Source organism: Schistocerca gregaria, chromosome 4 (assembly GCF_023897955.1).
Source record: "Schistocerca gregaria isolate iqSchGreg1 chromosome 4, iqSchGreg1.2, whole genome shotgun sequence".
NCBI lineage: Eukaryota > Metazoa > Arthropoda > Insecta > Orthoptera > Acrididae > Schistocerca > Schistocerca gregaria.
The window spans coordinates 326,057,174-326,082,872 of record NC_064923.1 but is presented as its reverse complement, the minus strand read 5'-3'; the positions used below and the strand labels follow the sequence as shown (position 1 = coordinate 326,082,872).

At 43.6% G+C, this 25,699-nt stretch overlaps 1 protein-coding gene and 1 non-coding gene across 8 annotated transcripts in view; one reads left to right on the top strand and one right to left on the bottom strand.

The window, feature by feature from the left end:
* The window catches only part of LOC126365733 (multiple PDZ domain protein), a 2,074,088-nt gene that overhangs the window by 795,673 nt on the left and 1,252,716 nt on the right, over positions 1 to 25,699 (top strand). The window lies entirely within an intron of this gene.
* On the bottom strand, positions 24,888 to 24,962 carry Trnas-cga (transfer RNA serine (anticodon CGA)). Its single transcript has one exon. It is a non-coding gene; the product is annotated as a tRNA-Ser (tRNA).

The window sequence follows — 25,699 nt, the reverse complement described above, 5'->3', positions numbered from 1 at the left end:
CTATAAACTTAGAAACAACAGTACCGGTACATGCATTCTACTGTTAGGAGTATTACAACTACTTCGCTTATAACTTTCGGCTCGGTCACTTCCGGACCAGGGTCCCTTACCAAAAATTGATCGTATACACTTCCCTATCATCCCTCAAAATTTGTGACATCGTCACGGAATTGGTCTGCTTAGCTTAAATTGTTGACCCATCTTGTATCATAGTCCGCGCAACCTTGGTGTTTTCAGCTTTTGATTCAGTTTTGGGACCTACAACTCACAAGCAAGCACAAGGGAAACTTCGACATGTTTGTATTCATACATTCCTTCCTCAACAGACGAAAAATAAATACCAGATTACCTATAAAACCGTCACCAAACTTGGAACAAGTCTATTTAGCGAGAAATCGCGCAAAACAGAGTCCACTGTGCTAAAGTGTGCAACAAAAAAAAGAACTTTATGACGGCACGGTATAGCACTTTATCCATTTGAGCGAATCACACGACTTGAATAAGTTAAAAAACTAAAATGTTCAGCAGATGGTAGTTATCGCTTGGCTTCAGTTATTGGGAAACGTAAGGAAAATAAAATTTAACGGAATTCGTCACCGTCTCTGTACTGAGCCGAATAATGTTTTTCTGCTCATTTATGTATTATTAGCTCATTTTGTGTATTCGCCAAGTTTAAAGTGCAGTAGTTATTGCTGGTGCCGTTGTAGTAGTCTGCAGTCCAAAGACAGGTTTCGTGCAACTTACCAACGTAGCTTAAACCGCGCTAGTCACCTCATCTCTATAAATACTGCAGGCTGCAGCATTTTGAATCTGCTTGCTGTATTCAACTCTTACTCTCCCTCTACAATTTTTATTCTCCCCCATTAGATGCGCTTCCTTCAACCCAATTCACTGAATATATTATAAATACTATGTCTATGCGAACAGATCGGGCAAGTTGAGAGAATAAAATTAAAATGAGAGAATCTCCTTGTCATTTTAATGAACTGAAATATTTTTATAGCTGGCCACCAGCATAGGTTAAATTACACGAAACTTGACTCAAAATACACGTCGTAATTCTGACGTAGAGCTTAACGCATTGGGTAGGTCACCAGCCACGAAAATAAAAGCAGCAGCTTCGACTGAAGGTGGTCAGTTGTGAGGAGAGGATAAACAGGATGTCGAGAGATATAGCAGGTAGAAACTTTGATTGCTGCGGATATCCATTAGTTTTCAACATGGCACTCGTTTTTTCTTTCCTAGGGTGAAGATGGAATCAATAATGCAGCGAGATACTTCAGTCTTTCGTACTCGTGTTGTTGTTTGCGTACTGCACAACAACAAACAAATATCAGTCGAAGTTTTTGTTTTTATTTGTAAAGCTGAGATCACTTCAATTATGAACCGAAGACGTGCAAGCCTGGACGACCTACAACCACTAGATAAACATGTCCATGGAAATTGTCGATTTTGTATTTTATAGTGATCGAAAAAAATTACTACATCGCTTTAGAGGTTTCCAGTTTACTCAAGATTTATTGTTGCAACAGTGCATACGGAATACGTGAAATGATTACATTTATAGATCAGAAGCATAATCTCTTCTGAGGTACCAGGTATCGGCCCAAGCAGAAGCAACCATATCAGTAATATTGAGGATACTTAGCGCAGTTGTCAATAGTGTGACTATTGCCACAACATTTTTCGGGACAATATTATCCCATTTTTAAGTGCTAAAAACAAAGAAACCGAACAAAACAATTCTCCTTATACCGATAGACATACAAGGATTACAGGCATCCTGAGTTTTAACCTACCTTAAATTTTTTTGTGCCTGCAAAATTCACTTAAAACATAAAACGTCACAGGCCGGTGCATCCACCGTTCCAGAGGTACAGCTGTGGCCGAGCTGTTCTAGGCGCTTCAGTCCGGAACCGCGCTGCTGCTACCATCGCAGGTTCGAATCCTGCCTCGAGCCTGAATGTGTGTGCTGTCCTTAGGTTAGTTAGGTTTAAGTAGTTCTAAGTCTAGGGGACTGATGACCTCAGATGTTAAGCCCCATAGTGCCTAGTGCAATTTGGACCATTTTGAACCAGAGTTACAATTGCAAACTGAAAGCTGGTCCCACCACATACCAACGATGATATTAGCTTAAAGCCTGATGCTCAGCACCAACGATACTACTGTCTGTCATAAAATCTTTGAGAAATGCCTGTCGTTATATGGAGGATCGTTTTATCCGGTTTCCTTGTTTTCAGCCCTTGCAGATGGGATAATGTTGTCCCGAAACATGCTATGGCAATAATCAGGCTATTGACAGCTGGGCTGAATTTCCTCAATATTGCCTGAACAACAGTTGGACGATGGCTTCACATCAGCCATACTAGTACAGGGCGTACCCTCCACGGACGGCAGTGCAGGCGCTGGGATCCAGTCGATCGTACAGATAGCGTATACTCTCCTGGGATATGTTATGCCACACCTGCTCGACCTGTTCACGTAGTTCTGTAAGAGTTGTTTTGTTGACGAGTCGCACGCATCACATCTGGTCCCATCACTTCCCACATCACAACTCGTACGTCCTCAACCGGAGGCAAGTCCGCAGATCTTGCTGGCGGGGAAAATTGCTACATGCCTTGCAGAGTATGTTAAGTTTCATTGGCAGTGTGTAGACGAGCATTATCCTGTTGGAACAACACATTACCTTCCTGTTGCTTGAACAGCAAAGGAACGTGTCTAACAACATTTTGCAAGTACCGAGCTCTAGTTAGCGAACCCTCAAGAAACACGCAAACTGGACAAGAATTCTAGCTTATCGCACCCTAGACCATAAGGCCAGTGTTGGGGCCAGCGGTCATCAGACCTAAGCGCAAACGACTATCACTTGCGTGCAGGCAGCATCTGCTTTCGCCGCTGAAGACCAGGGCGCGCCATTCCATCTTCCAAATGATCCTCTGACATCAGCAGTCGAGCCGTGCACGTAGATCGAAACTTTGGCGTGAGTGGAAGACGGGCTAATCGTGTGCTTGCCCGTCGCCCGACTGCAAATAACCGGTTCGCAACGGTTCGTATTGACATCTTTGGGCTCACAGTTCCACTAATCTGTGCTGCGGTATCTGTACGATCTGCCACTGCTGCCCTTACAATACGACGATCGTGGCGGACGTTTGTGTTGCGGTGACGTCCAGACTCTACTCTACATGTGTGAGCATGTTTACGTGATTACTGATGCCGGTATCGTTACACAACTGACACATCACGTCCAACTTGTGTGAGAATTCTCCGAAAGGGCTATCCCGCAACTCGAGCCCCATTCAAAATCGCTCGGCTGACTGTAGGAAATAAGAGTGCGTCTCCGTGGCGTGCTCGCTTTACACGTTTGAACTACAATGAGCCTTCTAGCTGTGGGCATTCCCTATGAAACAGTAGACACAGATGAGGCTCTGGTAGCTGTACCACTACGCTATCTGTTGGCGGACGGCGTTGAAACCATTATCAGTGCATCTACTATACGGCAGGTGGGACAGCCGTCGTCTCATCAAAACCGAATCCTTTTTCCTGGAGTACTGATTTTTTTATCGGCGATCTGTGTTGTTAGTGGGGGCTCGTGCTAAAGTCATTTCAAACAAATGGACGGTAGTTCCTACCGACCTGCTCCGTCAGTGTTCCTTTCGATGAGCCGCAGTGTAGTTGGGTGCACACAGGCGGTAGGTGGCAGGCAGGTGGGAGAGAAGGAAAGGCTTCCATGCGCAGGCGGTGCGGCGCCGCCTTGTTTTTGCGGAGGCGTGACGCAGCCCGGGGCGCCGTCTGTTTGTTCGTCGCCGGCCGCTGGCCGCCGCAAAGGCAAACAAGAGCCGAGGACGCCGGGATGGGGCCAGCTGCTGCCGCCGGCCGCGCGCTTCTTCTATACACACAAACTTCTCATCCTCCACCACGCCATTCTCCGTGTCCCCGTTTTTTTATTTCTTTGTAAGTAGACTGACGGTACGAACAGTATATCCCAAAAACAACTGTGAACGCGAAAGCGGAATACTGTCGAGGGATATATACTCTGCATTTCATGCACCTGTCAGAAATGGCGAAGAACTTGGAAGAGTCGTTGAACGAAACGGATGCTCTCTTCAAAAGAGGCTATAAGGTGATAAGTTCCTATGGGACCAAACTGGCAAGGTTATTGGTCCCTAAGCTCACACACTAATTAATCCAACTTAAACTAAATACGGTAAAGGCAACAAGACAACGCACACACCCATGGCCGAGGGTGAACTCGAACCTCCGAGGGGGGGGAGGCGAACGTGGCAATGCGCGCCCTAGACCTCTCGGCTTCTTTTAATGTTATTTTGTTGAGGCTCTAAGATGACCATCCCTAAAGGTAAAATAATGGTAATGAAATGTAGTCGCCGGCCGCTCTGGCCGAGCGGTGCTAGGCGCTTCAGTTTGGAACAGCGCTGCTGCTACGGTCGCAGGTTCGAATCCTGCCTCGGGCGTGGACGTACGTGATGTCCTTAGGTTGCTTAGATTAAAGTAGTCCTAAGTCTAGGGGACCGATGACCTTACGCAACCGGCTTAGTCGGCTTTTGCGCTAACATTTAAACTTTCCCTTGAGGGTGACAAAAGACAAGAGGCTTTTGTAAAGTTAGGCAAAAACTAATTCTGTTTACAATTATATCTAAGTTTATCCCTTACACAAGCATAGTAGCTTGGTAGGTAGACCACCACCATATCAACAAAACGATTTAATTGTTAATTCACAGTATTTTGAGGTAAAGTTCACACAAATGTCTATATTGCATTTTGTAAATGCAAGAACAAGGATTTAACGTTCAAGGTCGATTTTATCTAAAATCTCACTCGACGTGACGTGCAATAGCTTACATGGCTTTTGAGGGCAAATTTGAGGCTTTTTAGGCTTGCTGAACTACAAATGCCCTGTACCGATTATGCTCGTCTTCGCTTCACCTACTGTTGTGACTGACAATTCGCAATTTTTCACAATCCCAACTTTTATTCATGCGAGTTTACAAGGTTGATAACTGAACAACAAAAGAAAGGTAACAATAACGATGCCAGTAAAAGTCTCCTAACTGAGGCAAACAAAAGTTCGCTTCTAATTTTTCACAAAAGTTCGTGGTAAAAGACACACACACACACACACACACACACACACACACACACACACACACACACACACACACACACACACACACACTCACTCACACACTAGTAAAAGTCTTGTATGTAAATAGTTGGTGTTTACCAAAGTGCTTTTGGTACGCCTTAGACATAGACAGCCCCGTCCTCTGTGGTGTAATATGGGTTGCCGGCCCTCAGGGGCTACCGTGGCTCCTGTATAACACCTACAGCACCGTGCTGTGCTGTAAAGAGTTATCGTTTACATCCTGTGCATAGATGACATTAGTCGTTCGTAGTTTACGCGGTTGTTATGAAATGCTAATCATTTGCATATAGAAGTATTTAGTACAATTGTACGACTATTTGACGTTTGTTGCACACAGCCTTCAGGTTGTTGCAAGTTTAATGGCCACTAATTAAATATTTTTTACCAGAACTCTATGATAAAATCTCGTAAACAATAAGACCTCGAAAAGCTGCCACCGGGAAATAAAGGAAGTGCTCTTGTTCAACGTCCAACGGCTGTCCAACTCACCCGTTCCGGATCCCATGCTCAGACTTTGCTTACACGAAAATCTAAACCTGGGCGTGGTCAGACGGGGAATGGAACCACAGTCGTCCCGAGAGCGATTCCATTACGCCATACGGGTCGGAATTGCTACTGGGGTTGAAGTTTATCCTTGCTTACTTGGGTAACAGATGTTAGTAGTCCTGTGAAACTCCGTCCTACGTCAGGCGGCTTGCAGATGACGCAGTGTTAGACATCTAAGGACGTATAGTTATGATAGTTAATCAACAGGAGAATCGGACTTTCGAGAAGGTTTTGGAAATGGCCACTGTTGACGGTGATGCAGTGGTGTGAGCGATGCATCAAGCTGTGAGACTCGCGCTGTAACTCTGTCCGAGGGACGGCAGCAGTCATCACATGTAATTCTTCCCGTGTGGGGGGATTATTTGTCAAGACCTGTCCCCATAGGGGAAGAGAAAAGTCATCTTGGAGGCCTTAATATCGTACTTATTTTACTCAGTGTTGTTGGCGAACAAGTCATGGTTGTGCCAATGTGCTGTTGTTCATCTTACTGTAAACATCCATTTGGTCATTCATCTTCTGTACATTTCTAATGATCTTTTGCAGTTTAGATTGTATTGTTACCTAACATCAAAAAGTAATTTTATGGTAGCTTTCTTCGCCAAACTTCTAGAAGAAATTGTAATCACCAATAACATCCCCCCCCCCCCCCCCTAAATCTTTAAGCAAACGAACATCTGTGCTCCGTTTCAAAAGAACCTCGTTTTTCACGAATCTCAATGTTTATGGCGTCATACCACCTGAACTATGTACCGTATAATGATACATTGCTGCGGGAATGTTCAGTGGTTTATGTGCATACTGTTCGAATAATGTGTTGCGAATGGAGTTGGCAATAAAGAAGTAGTAAACTAAAAGTCCGCATCGGAAGCTGAAGTTTTACTGCATGAACAGCGAAAATGCAGCAAGCGATAAACTTTTTTTTCCTTTTATTATTTTGTGAGTGCAGGAGGCGGGGAGGGTGTTAGCGAGAAAGAGTTTCAACTTGGTTTATATTATGTGTAAAGTTCGTTGGAAGTCGCAGAGTGTTCTAATTTTCAAATACTCTGTAAATGTAGTCTGGGTAATTTGCAAGGTGTGAGTTAACGCTGCCCGAAATACGTACACGCAGTTCCTAGCTTCAGTACATGATTTATTGTGTCAGACCTTTGACATACAAATTTACCTCGTAATGAGCGGATTACAACGGCATATAATAGTTTTGAACTCGAGCAAAGATAATATGAAACATTGAAAATCACAGTTTTGTTTCTGTCGGAAACGGTTGGATAGACAACATGCAACTTGCGTGCATGCACAGTTTTACCCGTTTACTAAATTAGAGCCGGCCGGTAAGGCCGAGCGATTATAGGCGCTTCAGTTCGAAACCGCGCGACCGCTACGGTCGCAGGTTCGAATCCTGTCTCGGGCATGGATGTGTGTGATGTACTTAGGTTAGTTAGGTTTAAGTAGTTCTAAGTTCTAGGGGACTGATGACGTCAGATGTTAAGTCCCATAGTGCTCAGAGACATTTGAGCCATTTTAAACTAACTTGGATTTCATGGTGAAAATGAGGAAAGAAGATTGCGTGGTTGGAAACGTCTTGACATTGTGACGTCCGTTGGGATTCGTGACGTCGTAATATATATATATATATATATATATATATATATATATATATATATATATATATATATATATATATAATCAGCATGATTCTTTCTCTTAGGGATATTATCTTTTCTTATCACTCAGTTATTCATGTACCAACTTTAGATTTTGAACGTGATTACTAAAATATAGTTGCCGTTAACTGAATTGAAGGTAATTTTGTTAATTTCTGTTTATTGACTGCAAAGCAAGGCTTGAGAGAATTTCGATTGTAGTTGTGGAGTGGCCAAGATGAAACTTACTGAACTCATGGAATCTGTATAGTTTAAAAACATGAACTTCAACGTAAATTAATTATCTGTTGCAATTTAAAATGGTTCTTATAACGAAATCACTCGCATTTAGAGTTACTGTCAACACTGAAAAATAAATCAATGCATCGGAAGATGAGCTCGCAGCGCAAATTACTGAAAAAATGCTTATTAAAAATAATTAGCCACTGCTAGCATTTGAGGTGACAACTATTACAAAGAAATTCATTTTGTAATAATAATAAGTTTATTTTAGCAATAAATACGAAAAACGTACATAAAATATGTGTAGCCGCTCAATGGCTGCCTTCCGTATAGCGAAACAAAACAGTGTGTCCCCCACAAAATACGTCCTTCCTCCTCGGTCGTACAATAGCGTCTCTTTCTATCCTTTTTTATTTTCATAGACGTTAAGTTATCTCTGCATGTCAGTTGTTTCAAGAACATTAACTATATCTTTTACACTAATTATATTCATAAAATACGTAAACTACGATTTACAACCGCTGAAAATGTCAATATTTAAGTGACGTATCGTCACAACATACAGTATTTAGTGACGTATCGACCTCCTGGCCCTTGCTTCCTCCGCCCGTGTTGCCTTCTTCACAAATCTGCTAGAGGAATCTGGCACACTGTTGCCGTGGCGGCTTTTTTTAGTTGCTGGAGTGACGATTCTGCAGCCGTGCGTTGTACCTCGTTACGTGAGACGGCGGGCACTACTAGCGGAGTCGGCTCCGGATAAGAGCGTCCGGCGAAGGATCGTGACGTCAGGAGGACGGAGGGGCAGTAATGATCCGGAAGCCGATGGGATCCGTGCGGGGCAGGGAATGCGGCTCGTATTTCAGAGCCGGGCCCGTAATTCACATACCGGCCGCGCCCGGCCTCGCCAGGGCCCAGCGCCCAGCGCCCAGCTCCTTGCCGGCTTCCACCGGCGCACAACGCCCTCTTCCCCCCCCCCCCCCCCCTTCCCTAACACCACCTCCCGCCCCTCGCCACATTCACTTTTCCGAGGACAATGTCGGCACCCAGGCTCTGCAAGGCAATGCCGATATGTTCCTCCCTAATCTCACCGCTGAAACTACATCTAGACTGCGTTTTCGGTCTGATTTTCTCGCCGGTCAACCACGTTCTGCATCGGCTAGGGGTAGCCATAAAGTTATGATTATCACCTCGAACAAATAAAGTCACGTACTTTTTTTGTCTAGAGGTACAAAAATCTGCACTCCAGGTACACACTGAAGTAAATGCGGCACAACACTGTAGCAGCCGCTCGATGAGCCAAAAGAAAATGGAGCAGGTCGCAGACAATGTACTCTTGTTGTCGTTCCTGTGGTGGTCAGTCTGTAGACCAGTTTGTGGCAGCTCTCCATGCTAGTCTATCATGTAAAAGCCTCTTGCCGGCCGCAATGGCCGAGCGGTTCTAGGCGCTTCAGTCTGGAACCGCGCGACCGCTACGGTCGCTGGTTCGAATCCTGCCTCGGGCATGGATGTGATGATTATGATGATGATGATGATGATGATGATGATGATGATGATGATGATGATGATGATGATGTTTGGTTTGTGGGGCGCTCAACTGCACGATTATCAGCGGCCTTACAAATTCCCAACCTTTGCTCAGTCCAATCTCGCCACTTTCATGAATGATTATAAAATGATGAGGACAACACAAACACCCAGTCATTTCGACGCAGGTGAAAATCGCTGACCCCGCCCGGAATCGAATCCGGGCATGGATGTGTGTGATGTCCTTAGGTTAGTTAGGTTTAAGTAGTTCTAAATCTAGGGGACTGATGACCTCAGATGTTAAGTGCCATACTGCTCAGATCCATTTGAACCATATGTACAAGCCTCTTCATATGCGAATAACTAATGTAGTCCACATCCACTGAACTTGCTTAGTGCACTCCTCTCTTGGCCTTGCTCTGCAAATTTTACTTCTCCCCGCCAAACTTCCCTCCACTTCGAAAAGGACGATTCGTTGGTTCCTCAGAATGTGAACTAAAATCGATCCCTTAGCTTAGTCAAGTAACGCCACAAATTACTTGTCTTACTTTTATTCAGTAACTCCTCATTAGTTGTGCGATCCGCCTGTTTTTCTGTAGTATCACATTGCAAAAGCTTCTGTTCCCTTCTTGTTTGAACTGATTATCGGCCCAGTTTCACTGCCGTATAAGACTACACTCCACACTCCTTCAGTAAAGACTTCCTAAAACTAAAATGAACAATTTTTTTCTTCAGAAACGTTTATCTTGCCATTGCCATTCTTCATTCCCTGTATTTCAGCCATCTAGTACTCGTAGTTTAGCGATCAAAATCGTTCAAATGGCTCTGAGCACTATGGGACTTAACATCTGAGGTCATCAGTCCCCTATAACTTAGAACTACTTAAACCTAACTAATCTAGGGACATCACACATATCGATGCCCAAGGCAGGATTCGAACCTGCGACCGTAGCGGTCGCGCGGTTCCAGACTGAAGCGCCTAGAACCGCTCGGCCACAGCGGCTGGTGTTTAGCGACCAATTTCCTTGTATAGTTCCCTCAGCACTGCCTGATTTAATTCGACTACATTCTATTACCCTTCCTTTGCTTTTGTTGATGTTCAGCTTATATCTACCTTTCAAGACAGTGTCCGTTCCGTTCTGGTGCAGTTTCAATTGGAGTATCATGAGGTAAATAGTTTCCTGAATTTGAAGGACAACTCAGATCGTTGAAGTGTAGGGTGGAAATCCTTTGCCAGGTTTTCGTTCCAGCTGCTCTTAAACACCTAGGTTACAGGATTCCACACAAACAGCAACATAATTCGCGATTTATCTTCGTTCGCCGTTTTAAGCGTTTTTCTTTCAGAGAAATGTCATCAGTGGTGAGTTCTGAGGTGGATTTCTTTTATTGCCATGTAAATTTTCGCTTGTTTTATCGAAACATAATAGAGTTTACATAACTATTGCAGTCGTAATTGCGACAAAATCTTGATCATAGTCTACTAGTAAATAAGCAACTGATGGCAGGACAAGTCACTAGCGTACGAAATAGCTATTTGTTGGTATAAAAATAAATGTGTAATGTCTTCACTTACGTTATTGCTCACTCACACAGTTTCTTTCTTCATCAACTCTCGGTAGCCTTTAAAAAATATGTCATTGAAAATGTCCGTAGTTACTTCTCTTCCGACATATGTGAAAGTTTTGCTAAGTAACCACGTGCCAAAGTACTCTTCTCTTCGTGTGCTGCCATTTAGCCAAAACTATTGAGTCCATGAAATACGATGGATGTTACGAGTAATTCACTAAAATCATATCGTTCCACACACGAACGGAAGTGTTTGCGATACATAAAATTTCATTTTCTCGAGTTGGAGACAGATATACACAAGAAGTCTAAAGAAAAAATCAGTTTGTTAGCTACGTTTCATAGCCATCAATGTTCGAGCTAACATATATCAAACGCAAATCATATTTTCATTTTAAACTTTTCGAATTTCGTTTCTCTGGCGTACTTAATTTGGAAGTGTCACCATAACTGTTACGATTAAGTAAAAGCTCGCCGTGGATCAGACATGCAAGGCTATAAGTACCTAAAGAGTCATTTTTTACCGAGTACGTTGTGTAAAATGCGCGTGACACGTTGATGGTGCTGTACAGACTGGCGGGCTAGCCAGCATTCTCTTGTGTGGATCTGTAGGCGCGTGCAGCTGCAGTGTATAGGAAAGCGAATCAGCATGCAGACTGCCAGCTTTCCTTATGTTCCCATAGTAACGCGTCGACCGTGTGCTTTCTCCTGTGCCTGCAACTGAACCCCCTTCAGATGCGTGTCAGTGCTAGATGCGGTACAGTGTGAGAGTACGGCACCGTGGAGTAATTACACTCAATTGTCGTACCCCAGTTTGTTAGACTGTCTTGCTTATGCAGTGGAGGATGCCTTCTGTGTATACGTTGTGGTGCACCCCCGAGTCATCCATTCGATGGTTTAGAATTTTTTAAACATAATTCTCGTCTTTTGGCTTGTCAAACGCAAAAGTCATCAACAAATTTCAGTCATTCGTCCGTCACAGAACATGCTCATGACACAACCGCCTAAGACAACTACGAGGGTAAGTCAATTATTATACGCAAAGTAGTTATAAATTTTTATTGTAATCAAATAGGAAACTTACAAGAACATCATTTTTCGACATAGTCTCCTTGCGTTTTAACGCGCTTGGTCCATCGTTGTACAAGCTTCCTGATGCCCTCATAAAAGGAGGTTCTCGGTTGAACTGCGAGCCAGGAATGTACCGCTTCTTGCACTGCTTCGTCCGAGGCAAATCGACGGCCCCGTAATGCTGTTTGAGTGGACCAAACAAGTGATAGTCAGAAGGGACAAGGTCGAGACTATATTGAGGATGATCCACTACTTCAAATCTGAGTTTCTGGAGCATTTCAGCAGTGTGGGCAGCAGTATGCGGACGGGTATTGTCGTGCAACGACACAACACTTTTTAACAGCAATCCTCGGCGTTCGCTTCTAATTGCCAACTTTAGCCTGGCAGTAATTATCTCACTGTAATGTACACAGTTCATTGTTGTGCCCCTTTCCCCATAATGTTCCAATACTGGACTTTGTACGTCTCAAAAAAACGTAAGCATCAGTTTTCCCGCGGACGGTTGGGTCTTTAACTTTGTCTTGCACGGTGAATTTGGATGTTTCCATTCCATACTCTGCCGTTTACTCTCCGACTCCTAACGATGGATCCATGTTTCGTCACCATTAATGATCCTGTCTAAGAAATTGTCTCCTTCTTTACCATAGCATTCATTTTTTTTTATTGCAGATGCACGTTTGTTTGTGCAACTGTGTGAGTTGTTTTGGGACCCATCATCTAGCACAAACTTTATGAAACCCAAGTCTGTAGTGGATAATTTCGTAGGCAGAAACGTGACTAATTTGCAGACGACGTGCCACTTCGTCAATAGTTAATCGTCTGTCTAAGACAATCATTTCACGTGAACACTCAATGGTTTCATCATTTGTGGCTGTAAATTGTCGTCCGGCTCCTTCATTGTGCGTAACATTTGTGCGACCATTTTTGAATTTTTCAATCCATTCATAGACACTCGGTTGTGGCAGAACACTGTTGCCGTACTGTACCGAAATTCTTCGATGTATTTCGGCCCCTGATACGCCTTCCGACCACAAAAACGGATCACTGAACGTTGCTCTTCTTGGTGCAAATAGATAGCGGAGCAGCCATGATTAAAAGCATGTTAGCGATAATGAAACTAACCTAGCAGCTTGAAAAATGCAAAGATATAACAACAAATAAACAAAGTATGCGTAATCAATGAAAATCGACAGTACTACCAAAATAAGCAACAGTATAACTAAATTGCGGATAGTAGTTGACTTACCTTCGTTTTTTTCCAGTTCTTGTCTGTGCAAAATACACAAAGTAACGACACTTTTAGAACTCAACATCTATACCTGAGCCAGGAACTGAACTAGTGTCCTTAGCCTTATGATACAGCGACAGTATTTTTCGATCACAGAGATCGGCACGGTTTACGTTTCTTTACAGATGTATGGTTCTCAATTAGATGGTAGCAGATTATTCTATGTAGGTGTAGAGATTTCTATTACAATCAACGAATTCGGAATGAAGATGTGATGTACATTTAGTGGAAATCGCAGTAGATATTCAACCATCAAAGTAGCAGGCTGATTCTCTCCATGTATGGCTAATGTTGCAGCACAAATGCAGTGTATCGCTCTATAACGAAAACGTAACTCCACGATCAGGCCTTGAAGACCTCCTTATGTCAACCGACTGCCGTGTCATCCTCTCCCATGCGACGTCACGTAGACGCGATATGGAAAGACATGAGGTCAGCAGACCGCTCTCCTGGCCGTTGACGGCTTTCAGACATTGGAGCCGCTGGTTCACCCAGTTCGAGTACTCTCACCAAGGAAACATCACTGGCAGTACCCAGGTAGCAGACCTCCCATCAAGGAAATATCATCGGTAGTACCCACTTTCCAGTTCTCCCATCAAGGAAAATCACTGGCAATACCCACATTCCAGTCTTCCACCAATGAAAAATCACTGGCAGTGCCCATATTCCAACCCTCCCATCAAGGAAATATCACTGGCAGTACCACGTTCCAGTCCTCCCATCAAGAAAAAATCACTAGCAGTACCCACATACCAGTCTCTCACCAATGAAAAGTCACTCGCAGTACCCTGGTTCCAGTCCTCTCACTACGGAAAAATTACTTGCAGAACCTGCGTTCAAGTCCTACCTCCAAGGAAATACTACTGGCAGTACCAACATTCCATTCCACCTACCAATGAAAAATCACTGGCAATACGCACGTTCCTGTCCTCCCACCGAGGAAAAATCACTGGAAATACCGGGAATAGTAACCGAGTCCTCCTCATGAGATTCGGTGGCAGTGAGCACTCTTTTATATATTTTTTGTCTGTCTCTTTCTTCCTCGTGTCGGCTCTGAGCGGACAACTTTTTTCGAAGTTTTACGGTGTAAACTTCACTGATTTATTTCTTACTGCAGAGGAAGTGCAGATGCCTGACCGAACGCACTGAGCTTCCACGCCGGCCGTGGCTACGGAGGAGGTATCTCCCTATACTGACACGTCTTTACTTTTACTGGTAGCTGCTGATATTAGTGTAAAAAGAACATGATCTGAGACGTGTGATAGCGAAAAATTTCCAACAAATTCTCTCAGTTTGCAAAGCTTTTCTTTGTGTTGTCGTAGTCTCTCCACTACTTTTTTTCTACGTGGCAGCTGACCGGAATACAAGAGGGCCGTGGCTGCGATCTCAATACGGCTGTCGCAAATCCGATGTTGCTCGAGTTTCCAAGACGGCGCTCGCTGTATATCGAAATCCTTCTTTACTCTAAGCAAGCCCTGCCATCCTCGTGTATATATTCCCTCTGAGGAGGGAAAATGAACACAAAGCTAAACCTTATACTTAACCGAACGGGTTCAGTAAGACATTGTATTATAGTATATGTTATCCAATCTAAAACGGGGCTTCTTTGCTGAACAAAAGAACGTACTGTGCCTCAGAATAATAGAAGATCTAGATCTTTTTATAGAATTATGGCATATATGGAAGCGAAATAAATCAGTTTACGATTTTTTGATGTACAATAAAATTTGTTTGTGGTGCGTTCTAAGACCACGTGAAAAATGTAGCTTAGTAATATTTTCATCAACAAAAACTGATGTAAGGGTGTGTTAAGATTGTAAGCAGCGGTCAAAGATAATCCATAAGATCTGGACTGAATTGCGCATTAATTAAAATCTGCGACTGAAGGCGGATTTTATTCAGCACTGAATTGTCAGACACAGTCACCATTTCTGTCACGGGTAAGACGAGAATATTTTGTATTTCATCGCTTAGTGGCTCTCCAGGAACTCTTGCTCACACCTTTCTCTTGTTTGTAGACATCTTTCCCTTTTGCCTTTGTCCAGCATCTATGCCGGTTCAGCATGCTTTGGAGCGGTTTAGGCATGGCTAATTGTAAGCGGTGGCCGGATGCCCTTCCTGTTGCCACCCCATCCAGGAGGGGAGTGTTATTCATGTGAAAGAGTGCGAAAGTTTTCTAAATTCTGTATAAAATACAGGACACATAAACGTGGACTTTATTTAGATTTTATTCCGGCCGGTTTCGGTCGTAAACCATGTTCACGGTCGTTGAAAAATTAAACTGACTAAAGATTCTCTTCAGTTTTTTGCTCTTCATACAGATATCATAGTGTAATGTTCGAAATGAACGAGACTTTTAGTTTTGACGTGTAATGTTGGTTGCAGATTATTTCAACGACTATGAACATGGTTTACGACCGCAACCGGTCGGAATTAAATATAAATAACGTCCAAATTTGTGTGTCATGTATTTCATAAAGAATTTACAAGGTGATAACTGCCTTAACAAGATGTTTGTCTAAATAATTTGCAAATTGTGTAACTAAAGCTAATCGTGGCTGTCAACACAGTATTCACCTAGTCGGATGAGGGAAACTGGATAAATTTAGAGAATAGTTACTGGAAGTATAACTCGTGCAGGCCACGTGTGAAAGTTCATCCTTGGGAACTAGTTCACTGGTGATCGCTGTTTTTTGGGATCCGTTCAGTTTTAATCGTTCACCGTTCGTTTGTGCTTGTTATATGGTTCTTATGAAAAATTAGTAGCATAGGTGAATGGAGACGGATGGCGCCAAGAGGGGAGGGGGGGGGGGGCATTTGCCTCCCCCTTGGAGTACAGAGTTTTCATTCATAACAGAATTCTCACACACTTGTGATTTTCGTGATTCTGCAAAACCTCTCGTTCAGCCAACTGTAGCGTTATGTGGCTCATCACAGTGAAATAATATAAAGTGGCACACGAAAAACCGGCCCCGAGTACAGACTGCTCGCCAGTTACGCACGATTTGTTGACCACTACGAGCAAAATAGATAAACATGTTTTAATTGGGCAGTAAAGAAATAACAAAAAGCTAATGCAAACAACAACTTAGAAACAATAGATGATGATTGGTGGGCGACAATGAGCAGTCTAGTACTCGGGGCCGATTTTTCGTGCGCTACCCTGTACCACTGAAATAATATTGCAGAAGTTATCATATTCTCTTTACAAAATATGACACTAGACTATGGAGCGCGGACTTCATTCGGTTGTAAGTCGGTCTGCCTTCCATACCAATAAAAACATGTCCTTTTACCTTGGATCAAAAAAAGACGGAAAATTGGTACTCGTGTATGTCGTGTTGACTTCCTTTGCATGTGTAATAACAAAAAAAATGCCTTTTTACAAGTATTTCTTCTGCTATTTATCGAAATAGTGAATTAAGCTGATATGCCCTTTTGTTACCTGAAAAGATGAATGTAAAACATACCACGGAATTTTTGTGTAAATTATGTAATCATAAAATACGTTTTAATTACCGGTCATGGACGGTGAATAAAATACGAAAAGAACTAGAAGTTCAGAGTTCAAAAAAGGTTTGAAACTGACCTAGAATGGGCATGCGCAGCGAGCGAAACGAACAACTCGATACTGAACTAGCTATGAGCATTCGGCAGTGGAACTGCGACGAGTGGCCACGCGAAGGATGAGTCCCGCCGAGCGAGACCGAGACAGGTGGGAACGGGACCGAGGCTGGAACGAGACCGGCCGACGTGCCGTTGCGGGAACGAGACCGACCGTTTCCCGTTCCCGTGAACTATAAGAAGAAATCTGCGACCGAAGTGAACTATGAGAGACCGTTCCTTAGAATTCGATCCTCGCTCTTTGCGTTCATCTTGGTGAACCGTTCCTTTGGACCCACTGGTTCGCGAACGACCCATCTCTAATACACATGTTTCCTTTTCTCTCTTACGTTGAAGAATGCATCTGAACCTTTAAAACAATAATAACTGAAAGAAAAAAACATGTTAAAACGAGGGCATTTTTATGTAAAAATTCTGAAAGCTTTTTTGAAAATAATCTTTATTAACACACTACATATTTATAACAGCAAGCTGCAATTGAGTTTCGAATTCGGAGAGTTCGTCCGCAATGGAGCTCCCTCTCCTTCGGGGTGAGAATTCCAGATCACACAAGAGCGCTGTGATACCTGCAACAATCCCACGCTTCAGGTTTACTGTCATCCATCGGCCCACATACAGCCCGACTTGGTCCCATCGCATTTTCATCTGTTTCCAAAACTTGAAAAATTACGTAGAGTACTTCGCTAGTGATGCACTGCAAGCAGAGGTGAGGTTCTTACTTCGTCAAAAAAGTTAAACAGTGATGGTATCAACAAACTGGTCTCCCGTAGAGAGAAATGTGTTCTTCGTCGAGGCGACTATGTTGAGCAATAAACACGCAGCCATGAAGAATAAAGATGTAGGATGTTAATAGTGTTTATTTTATATGAAAATCCGTAAGAGTTTTCACATCAGATATTATGAGGTCCAGCACACGCATTTTATTAGACATTTGCCATACAATGGAAAGGAGAGATTTGTTTTTTGGTCCAATGTTGATGCGTTGTTCTTGTCTGTGCCTAGTACGGCAAAACTTTACGTGTATATCGACTTATACAAATATAGGGCAGTTTCCTTGGCGTCAATGGGGAGGGCGGCGAAAGAGGCGGCTGGCAGCCGGAGGGAACTCGCCAGCGGCAGCGCGTTCCTCAAGTGCAGCTGATTGGATGACGTCCCCCCCCCCCCTCCCCATCCTGGTGGCTGTCACCCGTTAATGGAGCCTCCTAACCTCCCCCCCCCCCACCCCCTCACCTTCACCCCCATCACCACCCTACTCTTTTCTGCCGGTCCATTATTTCTCCTTCAAGCGAGCGCCACTTTTCCTGAGACCACATTTCCGCCCATGCTAAGAGTGCTCACGGACTGCTTTCATCCTCTGAAGATATTGCCAGGCATTGCGAGATCTCTATTACAAACGCACGTTTTCTGCATCTATGTATATATACTCCTCAAACTACTGTACAGTACGAGACTGAGGGCACTTCATACTGTATGGACTATCAGTAATCTCCGAACCACCGATTGTTTAGAGAATCTTACCTTCGTTTATAAAACAGCTACAAGCGTCTGATTGCTTTACAAATGAGTTAGCGTGTTAAATAGTTGACGTTAAGCAAGTACAACCTTTATAGTTGAAGAACCAAAGCCCTAATTTTGTTGGTTTTGTTAGTTTCGGATTATTCATCCATAGACTAAAGAAAAAGTCAAATCTAAAACTGTATATCGTATAATGATATAATTTTGCAGGCACATTCAGTGGTATACAGGGTGGTCCACTGATCGTGACCGGGCCAAATATCTCACGAAATAAGCGTCAGACGAGAAAACTACAAAGAACGAAACTCGTCTAGCTTGAAGGGGGAAACCAGATGGCGCTATAGTTGGCCCGCTAGATGGCGCTGCCATAGGTCAAACGGATATCAACTGCATTTTTTAAAATATGAACCCCCATTTTTTATTGCGTATTCGTGTAGTACATAAAGAAATATTAATGTTTTAGTTGTACCACTTTTTTCGCTTTATGATAGATGGCGCTGTAATAGTCTGCACTGGTGGAATGTTACGTGATACCACGTACTTATACGTTTGTGACGATAACAGCGCCATCTATCGCAAAGCGAAAAAAGTGGTCCAAATATAACAGTCATATTTCTTTACGTACTACACGAATATGTAATTAAAAATGGGGGTTCCTTTTAAAAAACGCAGTTGATATCCGTTTGACCTATGGCAGCGCCATCTGTCGGGCCAACCATAGCGCCATCTGGTTTCCCCCCTTCAAGCTAGACGAGTTTCGCTCTTTGAGATACTAAAAATCAAATTTTTGTTGCCCCTTAAAGCTGTTAGATAGGCAACTGGCAATTGGTACCGAATGATCTTTTCGCCGTTTGCTGTTACAGATGGTGTAGGTAGCTGCAGTATCAGTCTCATTATTACGAGTTATAAAATTTAGAGATAATACTGCATTATATCTCAATCCGCTTTTCTGCCAGAACATTAGCAATATTTTCTACGATAGCTTTCGAGGTGCGCTGTTTCTCTTAGTGCAGGATCGTCATGGTTCACTTGGAATCGTAATCACTTTCTTTCCGATAAGTATAGACACTACTTCGTACAAGATTAGTTGTGTAATGATTCGTATACTTCTTGAGAGCTGCCTCACGGCTGCAGTTGCTGGATACTTGGGGCAAGCCCGGATAGTATCGGACAAGAGCTGTTTCTGTAGTGACACCAGCTGTCGTGCCAGTGCAGTGTAACTACGGGAGAGCAACACCACTCACGCGATTTCGAATCAAAACAATAAGGCGTTTCGGAGTGGCAGCAAGTTCTAGTGAGTTTCTTGGAGCACGAATTTAAATTTCGAGTGTTGCGTTTTGTTTGCAAGCAAGTAAGATTACATTTTTATTTTACCTTTAGTACAATCGATACTGTTCTCTATACTGTAGTCTGTGACAATGTTTAGCCTAAGTAATAATAAAGAGAATGTTGAACTACGACAATGGTATGTTCGTGTCGTATCAGATAAAGCAATTACGGATTGTACCATAAATATTTTAATTTGTACGGTTATTTTTTCTTTCAAAAGAAAATGTGCAGATGTTGCGACATAAATAGGATGAAGATCACATGAAAAGAGCCGTAGAAAATGCCAGACTTCTTGGAATGACAATTGGAGATGTAAGTCAAAAATATTCAGTCCAGTGTAGTACATTAGGTGACGCATTTAAAGCTTTGCGGAAAAGAAATGAGGTCACCATGAAATCGGTACCAGAAAATAATACTTTTTTCCGAGAAAATTCAGTGATGAAGCCGAGGACAGCTGAACCCACGAATTTTCAGCGAACAGCAGGTTTCAGCAAAGAACAGGTGTACAGGTTCTTCGAGATACCAGGTGAGCTGGTGGCCAAGTTCAAGTTTATAACACTGTACGAACCAATTAAACCATTTCTGGAGTAAAACGGGCTTTTTTTAGGCATCACAGTTCCATGTCCGATACAGTACACCGGAACAGCATCGAAAGGATAAAAAATATTGAAAAATGAACGAACTTTTATTCTTATGTCAATGAAGTTTATAAATCTATTAAGTAAGGTGTCTTGGTGTTACATGTTGTGTCTGTTCTTTCTGATATGTCCGAATGAACAGATACCACATAAATAATTACGTCGATTAGGGCAATGATCCCTTCAGTACAGATGCACACCTAGCTCGAACTCTTACGGGAATCGGCGAGTTGTCGCGAGTAATGAAGCTAATGAGCTGGGGCACTACATTAGTAGTGTGGGTGCTATCAGCTGATAATTTGGATCTGGCGGGAACACGCAAGGGCAGTCCATGCTGTTGTTGTGACCATTGTGTGCGGATTGCGTAGCGGTCACTGCATCTGCCTAGTAAGCGGGAGACGCGGTTTCGAATACATATCCGGTAAAAAATTTTAACTTGCCCAATTGATATCAATCAATGACCACTGGCAGCTAATGTCTTGAATTCCTTTGTGTCTTGTATTATGGTGTTGTTGAGTGAGGGGAATGTTCCAATACAACCTTCGGAAAAGATTAGGATTACGCAAAGCTTACGTGTCCGATTCTATCCCACCTTCCCCTGTGTCTGCACAGAATGTGTTGAGTGCTCGTAGCCTTTATCCCGAAATGTGACATTCGCATTTTCTACCTCTTATTTCTTACAAGAATACCAAGTTTTATCACACTTGACAGGGTACTGTAGATACAGTTCTCTTAACTTCTTAGCCTTATTTTAAGCTGTCCCACATCGTCAGTCGTTGCGGAAGAGGAAGAAACTACTGCATTTCCAATTAGCAGAGAGAGAGAGAGAGAGAGAGAGAGAGAGAGAGAGAGAGAGTGAAGAGAGAGGGAGGGGGTGGAGGAGGGAATATTGTGTGAGCTAGTTAAATGTGTGGAACGTTGAGGAGCGCACCCCGGTGTAATTACAGAGGAGGCACTGAGACGCAGAGAGCGCTAAGATAAGCTGCGTATTCTCTAGCCGCAGACAAAGGAGAAACCTAATTGTAAACGAAAGACGGTAGCAAATTGTTCGGAGTGGGAACACTTGAGCTACGGGAGTTCTCGCTCACGTATTCGCAGCACACGTCACCACAGGAGCGACCAGTTCCTGGCTCTCAGCAGACGCGCCGAGCAGTAGCAATTGACTCTTGACAGCGTACCTTGCTATGACTTGCTTGTGTGGAGAGCAGCGATCGTTACGTGCCAGCTGGTATTGCCTCCACTACAAAGAAATTACCTTCAGCTTTAGCGAAACATCGGCAAGGTTTCTGAACAGGGATAGTCATAAAGTTTTAATTATCACCATGAATAAATAAAGTTAAGTAATTAATCACGTCGTTCAAACTTGGACCATATACGAAAAGAGCTGCTGCAGTACAGTACAGAAGGTAACTGAAAGAAATAGTCAACAATACTACATTATACTGAAGTCATGGTGGTTTATAATAGTCCACTGGATATAAAAAAGGCCGGACTGGTTCTTTATAGGGCGTGTGATGATCACGGACCGCAATGTATGCTCTGCAAAATGATGCCATGCTGGCCACAGGGTCGGTAAGCAGTTATTGTGGTAGGGCATTTTATTCCTCTACCAGTGCGGTTGACAACTGTTGGAAGGTTGTTGGTTCATGTGGACGTGCTGTATGTAATACGCCTTCCCAGCGCATCCCACATGTGGTATTTGAGTCAGGGGAACGGGAAGGCCAGTCCATTCGCCGAATATGCTCTCGCACCAGACTTCCTCCACCTGCACTGTTCGATGCAGTCGAACATTGTCATCTGTAGAAATGAAGTTCGGGGTGAATGCACCGCTGACAGGACGCACATAGGGAAAGAGTACAGAGTCACAATAACGTTTGGCGGTAAGTGTATCGCGTTCGAAGATTTGGAAGTCATTACGTCCATGTAACATTATGCTTTCCCACACCACCGCCGTATGGTGAAGGTGGGAACACACAATGCACAACACATCAGGGAACAATGTCGAACAGGCAAGGGCTTACTGCCCTTCAGATTTTTGAATGCGGAACACTCACCAATCAGCGTAATTGTGCTACTGTACTACTTCCCCATGTGCATCTTTTTAGGTGTGCATTGGGCCGTGACTTCATTTTTATGGACGACAATGACGACCGCATGGAACAGCGCAGGTGGAAGAGCTCTTGGAACGATAGGATACTCGGCGAATGGCGTTGCCCGCCCGTTCCCTCGACTTAAATCCCATCGACCATAAGTGGAATGCGTTGAGAATACGTTTTGCAACATACGCGCATGTATTATTGGTCGTCAATCGTGCTGGTTTAGGAGTAGAAGCTGATTTCCAGATTTTAAAACAAAATTCGACACAATCTCGTTGCTTTGTTTTTCGTCCATTTTCACGCAGACAGAATCCGGCAACAAGCTGCCTCAACGCACTGAATAAAGGAAACGCACTTTCCCGTCAGACGGCGTTCAAGGACAAGGCAATGACTCACTCCCCACCCTCCGTGCACCGGCCCGCCAGACCAATAGGCAGTAGCGGACCCATTCCTGAAAAACTTTCCAGTCACACCTCGTTGGATGTCGCGTTACTGGAGACTTCATTCGGCTCACAGCGGCATTCATTAAAATGAAAAAAGAATCTTCGTTGTCACTAAGTTTCATTTTATCCACCACGCCCTTCAGTTGTTAAGAAAGCGCCGTACATCTTTTCTTGGGAAATGGCACAAAACACACGAAGCTGTGTAGAGTCCGTATCATATTCGGCTATGGTACGCCGCTGCTATGTTCCGCATATTACTGTGTGAAATTTCACTTTGACAGTTAAACGGAACGCAGCCTCATCGTCGAATACTAAATGTGAAAGGAAATTATTGTTTTCCGTCTACACGCCCAGAAAGAATTCTCAGAATTCTATACATTATTTTTTATCACTGTCATGAATGTGGCGGTTGTATCCCATATGGACTGAAATATAAACGTCGCTCCAAAACACACCAAACCGATACATCAGGATCGTTCAACTCTGCGCTGGATTATGTGCAAAACTCTTTTGAATGCGGTCGTCGTCTTAAACGACCACATGGAGGCGCTCTGTGTATTTGCCCTTGTATAAACGGCCGATGTACTCTGATTGCTGGTGCCGCGCGGCTGTAATAGAGTTGCACTTGTTGAAACGGTGGACACAAAACGCTCGTTGTTGCTGCGCTGTCGCCATCTCGGCCGTATACGGAGTAGCGTGCGCGAGCTACCTAGTTAGTTATATCAGGGGACCCGTATTGGCAACCTCTTGAAGCGGCAATTAATGCTAAGGTAAACTTTCTTAGGTTAGATGCAAATTAAAATCTACTCTAAGTATCTATCTTCACTCACGTAGAAGATATAGCGTTGTGAAAGGAATCCATATCAAACAACCTGTATTTAATATGATGAAAGTTGAAAACTACTGGGAGGAGAAATATGATGTAAGCTATACTCACAAAATGTTGTAAAGAAACCATGAACTGCTGAACACTTGCAGTCACCAGCAAGCAATTAAGACGCCAAATTATGCGTGAGGTGTGAGAGATCATCACTATATTGTGGATCGATGTCCACTCTTGTTATAAAACACAGTAGCTGTTTAAGAGTCGACATCTTTCGCCCCCGTCCACGCGAGGCGCGCTAGACGAGTCAGTGGTTTCACTATCTCACGATCACAAGTTCTTCATGAGGATTCATTCTGTGGCATTTTTTAAAAATGTGCAGCAAAAAATGGTTCAAATGGCTCTGAGCACTATGGGACTTAACATCGCAGGTCATCAGTCCCCTAGAAGATAGAATTACTTAAACCTAACTAATGGGCGGAACAGTAAGGTGCGAAAATTGTAGAGAGACTTAGGCTCGAATACAATAAATAGGCTGAAATCGACGTAGGTTGCAGCAGCTATGCAGAGGCCTGCACAGGATAAAGGACTTAACATCGGAGGTCATCAATCCCCTAGAACTTAGAGCTACTTAAACCTATCTAACCCAAGGAAATCACACACAGCCATGCCCGAGGCAGGATTCGAACCTGCGACCGTAGCAGTCGCGCGGTTCCGGACTGAAGCGCCTAGAACCGCTCGGCCACAGCGACCGGCAAAACTGTGCAGCATTTTGAGGACTTAACTTACGTTCACACAGTTGTGACCTGTATCTGAGATATGTGGATATTACAGATTTGCCTGATGTGTCATATCTGAATGGAAAGGGAGGGAAAGATACGGTCAGTTTCACCTACATGTTATGCAGAACATTCACACCAGGTAATTTTTTAAATGCGGTATTTGTGGAATTTTCAAATTTGTAATCATTAGCTTTTAGTTTATGGAGAAGTCTGTGACTCAGTAGTTGTTGGTTGAGAGTCAGAGCGTTTCTTTTCTTTTCCTTTTTTTTTTAAAAAAAGGAAAAAAGAGTCATTGGCATTTTCTTGTGAAGTAATACCTAAATACGGGATACATCCAGTGTGAATATTTTCGTTCTTTTTACAATATCCATAATTTTTCTTTTTTACATGTAGGTGGCAAAAGTCATGGAATACCTCATAACATTGCGTCGAACCTCCTTTTGCTCGGCGTTGTGCAGCAACTCGACGTGGCATGGACTCAACAAGTCGTCGGAAGTTCCTTGCAGAAATATTCTAGCCGTCCATTATTGCGAAAGTATTAACAATGCAAGATTTTGAGCAGAAGCTGATCTGAAACTTCCTGGCAGATTAAAACTGTGTGCCCGACCGAGACTCGAACTCGGGACCTTTGCCTTTCGCGGGCAAGTGCTCTACCAACTGAGCTACCGAAGCACGACTCACGTCCGGTACTCACAGCTTTACTTCTGCCAGTTCCAGAAGCTGATCTCTCGATTGTGTCTCATACATTTCCGACGGAATTAACATCGGTCGATCTGGGTGGCCAAATCTTCCGCTATAATTATCCAAAATGTTCTTCAGACCAGTCCCATATTTGGGAAAACGAAGTCCATAAATGGCTGCAGATGTTCTCCAGGTAGCAGAACATAACCAGCTCCAGTTAATGATCGGTTCAGTTGGACCAGAGGACACGTTAATTTCACGTAAACACAGCTCACAAAATAATGGAGCCACCAGCAGCTTGCACTGTGCCACGTTGACAACTTTGGTCCGTGGCTTTTTAGGGTCCGTGCCAGACACGAACCCTTCCACCACTTCTTACCGGTTGATATCGGGTCGCATCTGAGCAGTCCACGGTTTTCCAGTCTTCTATAGGCCAACCGATATGGCCACGAGTCCAGGAGAGGTGCTGCACGTTATGTAGTGCTGATATCAAAGGCACCCGCATCGGTCGTCTGCTGCCTTAGCCCGTCAACGACATTTTCGACGCAAATAATGCGTTCGTCGTACGTCCCACATTGTTTTCTGCGGTTATTTCAAGTAGTGTCGCTTGTCTGTTAGCACTGTTAACTCTACGGAGTCACCGCTGCTCTCGGTCTTTAACTGAAGGCCGTCCGACACGGCGATGTCGGCGGTGAGAGGTAATGCCCGAAATTTGGTATTCTTGGCACA